The 13,942-nt window shown below is 35.5% G+C and overlaps 1 protein-coding gene across 1 annotated transcript in view; it reads left to right on the top strand.

Annotated features, from left to right (window-relative positions):
* LOC103201376 (dystrophin-like) overlaps positions 1–13,942 on the top strand; it is a 2,052,823-nt gene that overhangs the window by 597,144 nt on the left and 1,441,737 nt on the right. The gene's annotated exons all lie outside the window — the stretch shown is intronic.

Here is a 13,942-nt window from a genome sequence, read left to right as displayed (position 1 = left end):
TATTGTAGAACATAAAGGAGGCAAAGTTCTGAAATTTTTTCAGCCATAACCAAACACCTTGAGGAAATGACTCCCTGGGCTTAGAGGCTTAGGACAATAGTCTTGGGGAACATCTAGGTCAATTGACACAACATAGTCCACAAAGACAATGTTCTACATCTTACTTCAGTGAGTAGCGACTGGAGTCTTAAAAGCTTGTTAGTAGCCATCTGAAATGCAGCTATTGGTCTCTCCTCATTAGGAGCAAATAAGACTGAGGAAAATCAAAGACTCAAGGAAGCAATCAGTCCATAGGACTTATGGACCACACAAATCACAGCCTCTACCCTGACAACAGAGAAACTACATGATGACTGGCTACCACTGTCGACCACTCTGATCAGGATCACAACAGAAAGTCTTAGACAGAGAGGGAGAAAAAAATGTAAGAAAAATTTACAAACATAAAAAGATTTGACTTATTGCTTTGATAGAAACCAGTTGAAGCCCCAAGTCTGTGACCCTTAGACACCATTCAAACCTGGAGCTGAACTCATCCCATGATCAACTTTCAGCTAAACAGCAGACAGGCCTATAGGGTGAATAATAACACCAAGGAGGAATGTATTCCTGTGTACAATCAACCATAAAGGCATAAACCAAAAGGGCAGCATTGCCCAAAACAAACCGCAATAGGCAGGAAAGAAAGACGAGTGGAAGCAACGAATTCAGGGAGGAAGTGAGAAGAGTGCTGTTATATCGAGGGGATGACAACCAATGTCACCAAACAAAATGTATGTAAATTTTTAATGGAAAATGAAGTTGCCCTGCAAACTTCCTCTCAAACTACAATTTAAAAACATTTTAGATACAGAATAATAAGTATGCAAGGGAGTAATACATTTTTTAAAATTCTTCCTTTGGGGTCAGATAAGCAAGAAAGTTTGGAGGGCCCTGATCCCTCCCAGTAAGAGAATATATTTGTTGAGAGCTCCTGAAAAATTCCAGCAGTGCAGACTGTTACTTAAAAGATAATAATAACTATTTTTAAGAATACTTCAGATGAAATCATTCATACTCACTCATTTGAAAAGGATCTTTAAACATTACCAGTTTGGGAAACTGACATCATGCATGGATATAAATGAAGGCTTTAGTTTTCAAATATATGAGGTAAGCTATTAAAATGGAAAAGTTTAAACTTCAGTGATGTATACATAAACCAGTGCCACCTCCATCTTAGTAATAAGAATATATTTTAGACAAAATTTCCAATAATAAACAGAATTTATGACAGATATATAGATATAATACATATATATATATGAATGTATGTATACATATAAATTTCAGACTAATAAATAAGACTACAGTCTCAATCCAAAATAATAATTAATGAAGGATACATAATTATAATTTTGAAAATTAGTTATATGCTAATTGTTGACCTTAATTGGTACATCAAAGAATAAGTTTTCTCTTAACTAAACAAACCTCATCTTTTATCCAAATGTTTACTCATCTGATTAAACTCCACTAGTTTATTTTCCTCACAGCATCTAATTTAGATGGTTGCTGAGTAAACTAAAAAGTCCCACTGGAGAACTTTTAACCACTCAAGTCCTAAATGCCTCACTTGTCCACAAGGTGGTATGTATTGAATGTTTGGGCATCTTGGATAAATTGGCAGGGTTAATGAGGAATCAGAAAATGTTCTTGGAGATGATGTGGTATGAGGAAAAGAACTATACTTTGAAATCAGACTGCTTTGGCTTCAAATTTTGTCTTTACCTTTTGGGTCTGTTGTCCTGAGACGCTACCCTCTGTTTCTTCTGCAAAAAGATCATCTTTTTCTCAATACTTATAAAGATTCAAAGAGATATATGAATATTAAGATGAAGAAGAGGGACTTGGAAAATATTAATCTCCCTATTTTCCTCACTTAGGCTTTTAAGATTAACATATGGAAGAAAGCCATATAAAAGATTGAACAAATTAAGTCTGAGAATGAATAACAAAAGATAATGTAAAGGGAAACTATCTACTAAATTATTTAAAATATTAGAAATGGCTAAATTTCATCTAATATTATAACCAAATAACACTCAAATTAAAGTAAAATAAATATTTATTTTTTTCTCTATTTATTTACTCATTGTGTCTTTGCCCCATTCTTTCATTGGCTTGATACTGAGAACATATAATGTACCAGACATAGGTGTGGAGTATATTGCAAACAGTGTTACTATATAAGTGTATAATTTCACATTTGGATTGGCACAGTCATGCCATTTGAGATAAGATAAATAGGTAGGCAGGTATGTAGGTAGATAAGTAGATAGACAGACAGACAGGTAAGTAGATTGGTAGGTAGATGAATGGATGATAACCCTGGCACTTTGAGCTATCATCTCTATCCTGGTTTATTTTATAGTGAATATGGTCAGTGTGTATGTGTGTGTGTGTGTGTGTAGTTTATATGAATATACATTCTCCCTATGGTTTGTACATTGATGTAGAGTTTCACCAGAGTCATAGGAAAACCCTCATAGCAACTTCCCTATTGGAAATTTGCTAATAATGCACCATCTAAATAACATCACAAACTGCAGTGTGGCTTGAGAATATGTTAGGCTTCTGTTACACATAAAGAGTCTGTAAAGGATTTCCAGAGTGAACACACACACATGCACACATAATGCACTGTGCATATAAAATTATACATCAAATAAAATCTTGTGTTAAAATAAAAGGTAGCTTCTGTGGTGATGCATAGTCTTAAGACTTTTTATTTGATTCCATAGAAATGCTTTGAAATATATTTGCTGACCTAGAATTATTAGCATTTTAGTGCTCCAAGAGTGGAAGAAAGCTGGAGGGAAAGAAGAACAAGAGAAGGAGTGTAATGGAAAAGCTTTGCTGGAAGCCAAGCCACCAGTTTATATTTCAAAGCTGACAGGTTTCCCCTTTTTGGTTTGCTGTCATTAAAGCTTTCCGCTGCACCTTGCCGGTGGCTAGGCTAGTTTCAAAGATTAAAATGCTAAAGTGGAAATTAAATGCAGCTTAATTCTCAATTTAAATTTCCATTATTTTAAAAAAGTAAAAGATTAAAAGAATTGTGTAATTGCAAGTTTGATGTAAGAAGTAATTCTGGGAAAGGTGGAATGCATTTCCAGCCAGGGGGGGAAATCTATCTTATTGAAGGAGAAAAGATTCTAAGCTATCATTATTTTCAAATCGATCTAGACATATATTTTCACATGGAAAATATGCTATATTTATAGTAATTTTCTTGTCATTATACTGTCTCCTTTTCTTTTATTACATAAATTCTGAATTCCTTATTCCATTTTAGATCTGCCTCCTATTGTATTAGCTCTTCTAAAGTTATCAAGAAATGATGAGCTCCACAATATTCCACAGATGTCAAAGCAATTATTTTTAGGCTTAAATAATAAAGTATTGACCTTTGAAAGCCAGTAATATTCCAGGGTTATTTATAAAAGTAAAACTATACTTGGATGGTATTAAATCTAATATATAAATAAGTCTTTAAATTTGGTTTATGAAATACCAATTCCAGAAGATAGAATGGTCTGCTTTCAAATTATCTCAGCAGGCTGAGTAGGAGGCAAGGCTGCATCCTAGTCAAAATGACCATGGAAACACTGCCACAATTGTTATGTGTCCTGATTGCACAAGTCCTAATGTATACACTGAAATGGTATACAAGTAAGGAACAACTAATTCTTGCAGTATAGAAGCAATTCTAGGTCATTTTATTTTCTTGCTACTTAACAAAATATATGCCCATCACATGCAAGACGTGTTCCCCTGAATTGACTTACATGCCACTGACTACAGCCTACATCATGAAATGGTCCTGCTCTCTCTCAAAAGAGAATAATGTCCATGAGACAGGCACTATTTGCCTAATTTTGAATCTTCTCTAATTCATAGATTAACCCATTTGCAAAGAGCTATATTGTGAAATAATAGATTTCTAGAGTCAACTTTAAAAAGTTTAACAAAGTTTTTATTTGGTAGCTAACCAAATTGCTACAGCAAGGACACCCTGTACTCAACAGGAGATACCAAAGACTTTGATTCAAGAAAGATAGCAGTCGCCTATAAGAGGCTTTGAGGAAGTTAGTTAAGAAAAAAGGAATAGACTCTGGAAAGTTGTCATTTAAACCAAGGTGGGTCTTTTCTAGGCAGAAGCAAGTTTGTGATGGACCCACGTGTCCTTTGTTTCATTTGTCGTAGATGCAAGCACTCTCGGCTTTAATATGAGAAGTCCCAAGAGAATGTGATTTTGTAAAATATCAGTTTAGTGAAGTTTTTAGGTGGAAGCACCTGGGGTTGGTCTAAATTGGTATGGTCATTTCTGGTTGACAATACTTTAGCTATCAAGAGTAACAAGAGACTCATGACATATTACATAGTGTGTGGTGAAGGAGAACTATCATCCTGAGACTTGTCCTTTAGAAGTCTCAGTGACACTTAAACAGACCCAGAACCACTTCTTGAGAAAGGGCCCAGCTCGATCTGAGTTAACCTTACAGCCTGCCTCTCTGTGAAACTACAGTCTTCATCTGGGCACTGACACATGTCATGCTTCTCACTTTTCTTAACAGTGTGCTAATAACCACCCACTCATTCATTATCCAAAGCATGTCTATCCTTCTCAATTAGAGCTCCCTAGGCTTTCATCATAAAGTATAGCTTCAATTGTCTGCTATCCTATTCCTATCAAAAAACCTAGCTGGAAGTGATATTTAAGGATGATACTATAACCAGATGATCACCTCTAAAGAGCTGCTAAACCTAGAATTTTGAGATTCTGTAACTACAAAGCCTGCTATTCATTTTTTTTTTTTTCATTTAGAAAGTCTAAGATCTTTCCTTATACCAGAAAATCACATGCCTGGGTAATATTACCTCACCTTCCCCATGTTACCATATCCTGAGTTCTATTTTGATATTAGCCATTCTGAATCAATCAACTCAAATCTGAATTCAGAAAATCACTTAAAAATACTAGTTACATTGGAGGTATGTTTCTGAAAAATCCTGTCACTTTGGATTGGTTAATATTATCACAGTATATTCCCATGAGGCAGATTCCTTACAGAATTTTAAAACAGGACAAAAGCACATTTCTTTCAAAGGATAGGGTTTCTGTCTTATTGTTGTATTTCCTCTTAACACATAGCAATGGAAGTGATCATCTATCATTGACTTACCTTCTGAATCTTGCATAGGATAACAGGTTTAATAAATACGAATATTCTTCTGGCTGAGTTATGTTACCTTTAACAAGTTAACATAAATTCTTTGACTCGTAGGACATTTGGAACTCAAACACTTAACCTGGTCTTTGCCAAAAGAAAATGATCATATCTAGGAGAATATTTTTGCTTTGCTCCTTTTTTATCCCATGTCTACTCGCAAGAGTATATAAAGGACTGTAAAAAAATATATATTGTGATATGAGTGAAAGTTTATAGAGTAAATTCACTTTCCATACTGTAGCTCACATACACTTTGTCTCATGACATTGAATGTAATTTCCCACAATGCAACAGCTCCCCTCCCACTTCCTTTCCATAGCTAACTCTTCCCTGTGTCCTTCCCTCCCATGCACTCCTGGCCCCAAGCTGTCTCCCTGTGCATACACAGCCCTTCTATTCTCTCATGATTGATCTCTCCAAGGAGTGTATCTACCTAATGTAAATGTTCAGCTCATATGCCTGTCTTTTGTTTGGCTGGAAGCCACGGGAGTGGGTTCAGTTCCAGACCTGAAGGCCAGCTACGGGCCATAGTCTCAGTAGTTCCATCCAACTCTATCAGACCAGTATAAAGAACTTTTACAATTGGTAGTGTCTGATTTGTACAACTGCTCAAATGGATATACCTCAAAACATTTTATGGTTGATGCCCAACACATCCTGAGACCATACTAGATGAGGCCATTCAGAATTATATTTTAAAATTCAGAGAGAGAGAGAGAGAGAGAGAGAGAAATGGAATTTGGATTTGTCTTTATTGGAATATAGGTAATGGGATATGTAGACCTTAGATTAAAAAAACAGGAAAATAAGGCAGTCTACTTCCATAAAGATTTACAGCCTTGGAAACCTAACAGGGGTTGCTATGAGTTGCAACTGACTCAATGGCAGTGGTTTTTTTTTAATATCAAAAAGTCATACATATTATTCTAACTTTCAACAATACTTAATATCATTAACGTATTTCTCACTGCTATTTCTGTTGTACATCAAAAATTATTTATTGGCATTCATTATAAAAATGGTCTTGAGACTTATGATTCTAGGAATGTTCTGCCCATAAGACAGATGTCCGCATGTCTAACATCTTGACTGGGATTTTCTGACTGTTCCATCAATTCAAAATATCTCAATCCTTTCCACCATACCTGAATTTGTTCTTTGTCCTGTATTTCTTATATGAGCTGATGAGTTCACCATCCTCCCAGTCACCCAAGTGGAATAAAATTAAAATAAAAGAAAAAACCTTTCAGTTACCTTAAAATCCTATTCATTCTTCTCCTATTTCTCTCAAATCTGTACACAAGTCCTATCAGTTAAGCTTCTGAAATGTTTCTGAAGGTATTTATAATCTGGATCTCATTTGTATTTTCAGTACTCTCTTCATCAATTCAGTACTTTACATCATTTCATTTTCATTCATACCACTGTCATTCATCCAACAAATATTTATTCAGCACCCTCCATGATCATTATTATTCTTAATTATAACTAGATACTGGAGATATAAAAGTGAATATTAAAGACATGATCCCAGCAGGCTAGTCTGACTTTACACAAGTAATCAACTATGATGAATCTCATGAGTCAAGAGAGAGAAAGAGGGAGAGAGAGAGAGAAATGAGAACCACTGGAGACAAGGTTAGAAATCTGAATTAGTATCTGGGGCAGAAATAGCTTCTATGAAGGGAAATAGTTGAACAGAGAATTGAAGGATAGGTAATAATTGGCCACACAAAAACATTGAGGAAGAATTACCATGCAGAGGGTGTACCACATGGAATTTACTAGGAGGGAGAATGTCACACATTAAAGGGACCAAAGAAGTTTACAGTGACAGCAGAGTAGATTTTAAAGAAAGAGGATGAAGAAAACAAACTCAGTTTGGAGTAACACCAGGTCCTGGAGGGCCTTGTGGGTCTTCTTTGGGGGTTTATTCTTTGTCTTCAGTGTTTTGGGAAGTCATTAAGTGGTGTTTTGCAGGGAAGAATCAGAGTTGTGATATAAAAGACTTATTTTCCTAAAGTGTAGACAATGGGTCAGAGAGAAGCAAGACTGGAAGGGAAAAAAAGATACTATCACTACAATCTTGACAAGAAGTGATGGTGGTCTTGGCTAAGATGATGCCAGAGAAGATGCAAGGAAATGGACAAACTGGAGTAAAATGTAACAGGTAAAATTGTCAATGTTTGATATTATTCCTAGTGGGTATGGAGTAGAGGCTCAGGGAACAACAAGCATGTGTGATGCCTATTTGTTTTTAACTTCATTTACATACAGAATAACAAAAAATCTCACTGCCGTCAAGTCAATTAGACTCATAGTAACCCCTCCTGGGGTTTACGAGGAGGTATCACTATGAAGTAGATTGCCCAATTTTCCTTCCGAGGAGTGGCTGGTGGGTTTGAACCGCTAGCCTTCTGGTTAGCAGTCAAGTGCCTTAGGCACTACGCCACCATAGCTCCCTCATATAGAATGTGTGACTGAAAGTAAATGCATAATAAGGGATAAGGGTAGGTAAAGAGATTCAGAGAGAAAGACGGTAAGTTTATTTTGGATATGTTAATTTTGAGATATCTGTGCAACTTCTGACTAAGGGGCTTAGTGGGCAATCACAGAAATGAATGTGATGTCGGGAAGAGAGAAGGCCACAATAAGGTACATGTTATCCCCTAAGTATGTCAAACAGCTTCATATCAGTGCACTGTGACAAGCATTTCACTATTGTTTCCATCATGCACAAGGAACTCTAGAAGCATAGTAGTTAAAACACTCAGCTGCTAACCAAAAGATCTGCAGTTCGAACCCCCAGCTGCTCCATGGGAGAAAGATTTATAGCCTTCGAAACCCTGTGGGACAATTCTACTCCGTTCTATATGGGCACTGTGAGTTGGAATCGACTTTGATATTTTTTTCATTATTCACCTCCCTTTTTATACTCATCTAAAATTTCATCTACAATAATTCTTCCCTGAATCTACCATCATTGACTTTGCTTGTATAATTAATGTACTTCTTTGTGTTCCAATAATACTTGGTTTATTAACCCAGTTGATAGTTGCTTGAGTGGTTCAGTTTTGCAATTGGTTTGTTAACATTGCCCCAACTAGATTAGGAGCAACTCAAGGGCAGAAAGAAAAAAAAAAAAAAAAAAACGTTTTTCTCTTTTGTGTACATGTGTATCCAATATCTAGACCACCACAGGTCTACCTTTCTATGATAAATTTATTCATTAATATATTGATACCTACATATTCCAAGAAATGATCTGTACATTTTATGCGAGAGAAAATAGGTCCTTGCTCTTATAAAGCTCGGCTTTCAGTAAGCAGAACTAAGAGACAAACTGAATGAAGACAATAATGTCAGAAAGTTGGAAATGCTGTGCAAAGAATGAAGAATTGGAAAGGCTTGGGGATTACTTTAAGTTCTCACTAAGAGCATGATTTATAAGAAAATCTGATTGATAAGAAGTCACCAGCCAACTAACAATATGGGGCAAAGCAGTTCAGGCACAGGGAACAGCTGGTACCAAGACTGCCCCCCCAAAAAAAATTAGCTTTATGTATTGAAGGAAGGTTAAGGGAACCAGAGTGTCTTTTAGATTGTTAGGGAGAGGATGAATTACTTATTCATCTTGTCTTACAATCACATCATGTGATAAATCATTTGAGTTTATTCTTAGCCTAATTCTCCAGGATGCAATATTTGAGGTAAATGTCTTAATTAAAATGGGACTCCCTCCATGGAAATTTCAAAGTGTCACAGTGACTTACCAAATGGAGAGATTTGTTTACATCACATAGCTATCTAATGGGAGCTCAAGATGGTAATTATGAAATGATTTTTATGTATGAAACGTAGGGGCTTTGCATGTGGTCATAGAAATTTCAAACTCAAAAGTACCTGAGAGTAACATGTAAGCAAGATTTAAAGGCTAGAAAATAGTCCAGGATTCATGAAGATAGATTTGCTTGAGGTGATAGATTTAAGCATATATCTTCAAGAGCCTATATGAGTTTAAGTTTATATTGGCCGGTTTTATTTGCTTATTTGTTTTCAACATGTCTTCTCTTAGGGCCAAATGCTCCCCTAGAGAATAGTTCATATATTGTTATGTAACCTTCAACTCCTCATACTTAAGTGCTTCCAGAATAGAAAATAAATCTATGTAAACTTTCAAAAGAAGCTCTCCATATATTCCCCTTAAAAGTACCAGGCAAACATATTTCTAGGTTTCTAACATACTGCGTGTCGCCAAGAAGTATATTCAGACCTTCACAAGTTATTCATGTATGCATGCACCCAAACTACAATGCTTCTGTTTTTGTTGCTACTTAAAATTGGGGGCTCTGGCGACATAGTGCCTAAGGCATCTGACTGCTAACCAGAAGGTTGGTGGTTCAAACACAGCAGCCGCTCCCCGGAAGGAAGGTTGGGCAATCTACTTCTGTTGGGATATCGCCTGGGAAACCCAAAGAGGGGTCGCTATGAATCAGACCTGAATTTGATGGCAGTGGGTTTTTTTGAAATTGGAAGCACAGCTTGTTCCAGGGGTAAGAAAAATCTATGGAATGGGTAAAGTATTTTTACTTTTAAAACAAAATGCATGTGATTAAATATTTTTTTTATTTATTTGTCTTCTTAAGTTTACCTTAGCTTCAAAAGGTACCATTGCTTTAGAGCAGGATCAGCAAACTTATTCTGTAAAGGTCCAACCAAAACCAAAACCAAAACCCACTGCCATGTAGTCGCTATGCCATCTAGTTGACTCATAGTCCTCATAGTTGACTCTATAATACAGAGTAGAAATGCCCCATAGGGTTTCCAAGGCTGTAAATCTTTACAGAAACAGACCACCTCATCTTTCCTCTGTTGGGTGGATGGTGGATTTAAACCAGTGACTATGAGTTTAACAGATGAGTGTTTAAACACTTTGCCACCATGACTCCTTGTAGGAGTCAGGTAGTAAATATTTTAGGTTTTCTAAGCCATGCAGTGTCATAAATGAAGTTATGTGGCTGTGTTCCAATAAAGCTTTATTTACAAAAATGTCAGTGGGACAGATTAGGCCTGAAGGCCATAGTGTCCTGACCTCTGCTTTAGAGCTAACAATTTGTCCACAGAAATCATCTGTTTTAGGAACCCTGTGATTAGTGAATATAACACCGTAAAGATCTGTACTCACCCTTTTCTCTCTCCTTTTCTGGTTATAAGAGAGAAGAACTAGAAATGTAGTTAATGATAAGGCACAATCAGTGTAATTACACTGGTTATGAACACAGTTGAAAGCCTGTTGGCGGATCTTGTTTCTTCTCTATTTCATTTCCACAGAATAAACTCATATATTTGCAATGGTTTCTTTCTGGAAGGTGAATTATAATGATGATGGGTCAGCTTTTGTTTGTGACCTTGATGATACTTAATCAACTCACTCATAAATTTTCTAATTTGTATAAAGTAAGATATAAATGCAGACTCTAGCAATCTTTCCTCTTGTTCACTTTTTTTGCAACCATTAACAATGAACATCTGTAGCTTTGTGCCACCTGTTTTGATTTCTATTCACCTTAAAAATATGAATTCAAAGCAGTGCGTTAATATGTATGTTTCTTTATACATACGTGGTATCTTATGATCCTTTAATAATAATAATAATAATAATAATAATAACAAAGTAGCATAGCAATGGGTTGACCATGCATTAAGCAAGTAATAGGAGAATGATATAGCTCTTCACTCTTCCTTTCAAAAAGGCAATTTCCTAAGGCATACATATACACATTCAGAAGAGTAGTGAGAAGGAAAAATGTCCTTAGAGTTAAAATATTTTAATTGATTGGTCCAGTATATAAAATGTTTTTACAGCAGACATCAGAAATATATAGAAATAAAATTATCTGTTTAGTAACTGTTGCTTTAAAAAAAATACCTGTAATTTTTCAATAATATCTTGATTTTTAGTTCATATGTGAATGTGGCCTACTTTCTTCTGTTATGCTCATTAGGAATGTGTTTTATCTCCAGTGACCTCTTTCTTGTGTCAACAGGTTATCAAAATAGTGTACCCTAAGAAGCCACATTCTGCTTAAAAATGTGAAAATATCTAAATACATATATATACACACACACAAATCCCATACACAAACTGTCTAATGTCACATCCTGAAAAATAATTTGGATCAGATTTAAGAAAAAAGATATTCTAAAAATCTGATCTCATTTCTCAATACAAATTCATTAAAACCATTCAATTCAATTCAGTTTTCATAAACATTTTTAATGGCCACTATAGATGACCTAAGTTGTAAGGAATTAGCCCCAGGAATAGAAAATTGAATAACTTATGGCCTCTGCCCAAAGTGAGCTCCCATGTGACAAAATCACAACCTACTAGAAATTATAAATTCAAAGTACAAATGTGACATAGTAGAGCATGGAGGATATGTGGTGGAAGTGCAGGTGACAGATATGATTCTGACTGTGGGAATTGCAAAGGGTTCACAGAGTCAGTAACATGAAGTGTGAGGCCATGTTTCTATATAAACACCCTGCATATGTGTAGCCATTCTTGCAATATGCCTTAGCACGTACTCCACGCTTTAGTGCCTTAGTTACTGGAAAAACCACAAAGAGTCCTGACTACCCCCACCTCATCGATACCCAAGCATTCTCCTTAGCAACAACCAATCAGTAAATGGTAGAGAAATACCTTACCTAAAATAGTTAGAAACGACAGTTGGTGGCTTCAGCCCACCAGACAGAGCCAATCAAGTAGGAACAACTAGCAACTTGGAAAATGTCAACCAATCCTGTAATTTTCTGATTGGAACTTCCTCCTTCCTGATGTACCCCCTATAAAGACCCCATTACCCCTGAGTTCAGGGCTCTCAATCCTGAAACGCTGCATCGGTGACAGTTGAGGGTCCGAGCTCGAGCTTGAATAAACAACCCCTATGCTTTTGCAGTGGAATCGGCTCCTTGGTGGTTTTTGGGGATTCAAGATCTGGGCACAACAGAAGGAACAGGATTCACTGGTTAGAGAGGGGAGAGAGAAGGCATTGTAGGCAAAAGAAAAACAGATTAAGACTCTGGCATATTCAGAAATTGATACACTCAAAAAAAGTGTAATGCTTATGATAGTCATCTACTTAAAAATGATATTTCTATATAATACGAATCATAAATGTTTATAACCAAATGCTTTATAAAATTTGAAGTCCATAATATGACCTGTGATTTAATTCCATTGCCTTTTTTTTTCTCATATCATTATGGACAATGATCTGAAAAATTTAAATTTAAAAAAGCTTCCCCAAATCAGTAAAGGATTATTGAGTGTAGAATGAATAAAGTCTACTGATACCTCAGGGAAATTCATCTCTGCTGTTATGTATTTTCTAAACTCTGAAACCATACAATTTCCTGAGATGAGTAATCACTTGTAGATTTGATAAGCTCCTAAATTAAGGCTTGAAACACCGGTAATCTATTGAGCTTTTATTTTCTCCTTCTAGTTTACAAATTCCAACTATATTTCTTTTTTCGAGTCATGAACATTTTGGATTGATTAAGTTATTCTCTATCTTAATGGGGAAGAATGCTTTTATGGCAGAAAGAGGAATTTTATTTTCTTCTCTAATAAGATATCACACTTAACTCTTAGCACAGAGATTGCTCATATTAGTTAGAAATTTAACAAATGCATGCATAATAGAAATGAATTTTAAAATATAAAATTTTATTTATCTTAAATAAAGGTCTACAAACACATATTTCAAGCAAAAATGTGCACACTTACTGATCCTTATATGCAGATTGCCATTACCAAGTATGTAATGAATGTATTTTCCTTTCTCTTTCTTAGATAAAATTGGGTACTGCTTTTTTATAACTGTAACAAGCAAATAGGATTCTTAGTGGATTTCAAGGAAACTCACTATTAATTCAATAAGGTGTTAATAAGTACATGATTAAATGATTATTTTAAATCTTGCCACTAGTATAAGGCAAGGACAAAGGCAATCAAAATAAAATTAGAAACAGAATCATTAAAAGAGTAAGGACTAGGGGCACTTCTACTCTATAGGATCACTATGAGTCGGAATGGACTTGATGGCAGTGAGTGGAGGCTCGTGTGGTTTACCTCGATAGAAAGCATGCTGGGAAAAAAAGAGAGTGAGGGTTAATGAGTACAAAATAAAGGCAGTGCTTTATTTTTCCTTTACTGAGAAGATGTAAGTGTTCAGGAAAAAAAAAAAAAAAAGACCTCATCATTGTATGAGGTGGCTATAATAGAAACATTGTTGTGCTTTGCTTCTCCTTAAAACTGCATCTCTGAGTGTATTTTTCCATATCAGATAAATTAGCAAATGTTTAGTTTTATTCATATTAGTATATAAAGCATCACAATATGTCAATATTTGCAAAGCACCTATGATGAGTAATCAAATTAAACTATTTTACATGTTAGCTTGGCACTACCTTAAGTTTGGGAAAAGTGGATCAAGGTTTCTGTGCTTTTTATATGAAAGCCTTTATCCATGCATTTATCAGATAGGCTTTAATTGTTTACCAATGAGACTAGTCTTATATATAGATAGATATCATTATCCAGTCTTGTTCCCATCTTATTCCATAGGATGCGAGGCATATGTAATATGGTTTGAGAA

Source organism: Orycteropus afer, unplaced genomic scaffold (assembly GCF_000298275.1).
Source record: "Orycteropus afer afer isolate SDZICR_OR568_19922 unplaced genomic scaffold, OryAfe1.0 scaffold00148, whole genome shotgun sequence".
Classification (NCBI taxonomy): domain Eukaryota; kingdom Metazoa; phylum Chordata; class Mammalia; order Tubulidentata; family Orycteropodidae; genus Orycteropus; species Orycteropus afer.
The sequence above is the reverse complement of the archived record's forward strand: the minus strand, read 5'-3'. Positions and strand labels throughout refer to the sequence as shown.